We start from the raw sequence: 1,293 nt of genomic DNA on the forward strand, positions 1-1,293 counted from the left end.
CCCCCCCCACCCCCCACACGTCTAAAAAGCCCAATAAGGAGAAGCCCCATTGCAGCCGAAACCAGGTTCTAGTACAGGGCATCAGCAGATACTCCCGGTCTGCCATGTATTACAGGAAGGCCATGTACAAGAGGAAATACTTGGCCACTAAATCCAGGATTGAAAAGAAAAAAAGGAGAATGTTCTTGCCACTGTCATTAAACCAGTGGGTGGAAACAAGAACTATAATATCTGGGTGGTTAAACTGTGCAAAATGCCTAGGTATTATCCTACTGAAGATGTGCCTTGAAAGCTGTTGAGCCAAGGCAAAAATCCCTTCAGTCAGCAGATGAGAAAGCTGTGCGCCAGCATCACTCCTGGGACTATTTGACCATCCTCATGCCACAGAGGCAGGAGAATGGTTTTCCTGAAGCAACTGGGCAGTGGCTTGCTACTTGCTACTTGTGACTGGACCTCAAGTCCTCAATTGAGTTCCACTATGTAGAACATACCAAAAATTTGTCATCACCACCTCCACAAAAATTGATATTAGCAAAGTAAGAATCCCAAAGCACCTCACTGATGCTTATTTCAAGAAAAGGAAGCTGTGGAAGCCCAGACACCAGAAAAGTGAAATCTTTGACACAGAGAAGGAGAAATACGAGATTACAGAGCAGCACAAGGTTGATCAGAAAGCTGGGGACTCAAAAATTTTACCAAAAATCAAAGCTTTTCCTCAGCATCAGGGCTACCTGTGATCTGTGTTTACCCTTACAAATGGAGTTTATCCTCACAAATTGGTGTTCTAAATTAACTGAGTCACTGCTGCAAGCACTTTCTTGTGAACAAGCAGTCCCTACTGCAAGCTTGACTAGCATGCCTCCATCTTTGGGCCTTATGTCCTGACTACCTGTTTCATAGGGTTCTGTCTCCTATCTCAAAAGTATATAGACTTGGGAACCAGCAGTTAGCATAATGGCTATGTCGCTGGACTCTCACATAGTCGACTGTGGTTCACGTCTTGGACCCGGGGGCTTAAAACTCACACTGGGCGCGCGTGTGTGTGTGTGCCCAAGATCCCGAGAGGAGAATGGAGGAGAAGGGATTGCGGCGTGACCATCCCCCCTAGGGGGTGATTTCTCGCTTTCTGTCTCTATGTCTCTCTATGTCTGTCTGGCGAGTGCACGCGCCCTATAGCGAAAAAATCTCTCCAAAAAAAAAAAGTATATAGACTTAAACTTATATTTAGTAATTAATGTTTCAACATTTAGAAATGACTCAGACATTTCATTTAGTACTTATCACTTAATTTAA

At 44.4% G+C, this 1,293-nt stretch overlaps 1 pseudogene; it reads left to right on the top strand.

Moving 5' to 3' along the window:
* The window catches only part of LOC114006325 (60S ribosomal protein L6 pseudogene), a 62,715-nt pseudogene extending 61,927 nt beyond the window's left edge, over positions 1-788 (top strand).
* Positions 789-1,293: the final 505 nt, after the last annotated feature.

This window comes from Tupaia chinensis, unplaced genomic scaffold (assembly GCF_000334495.1).
Source record: "Tupaia chinensis unplaced genomic scaffold, TupChi_1.0 Scaffold147010_1, whole genome shotgun sequence".
In the NCBI taxonomy this organism is placed as follows: Eukaryota; Metazoa; Chordata; class Mammalia; order Scandentia; family Tupaiidae; genus Tupaia; species Tupaia belangeri.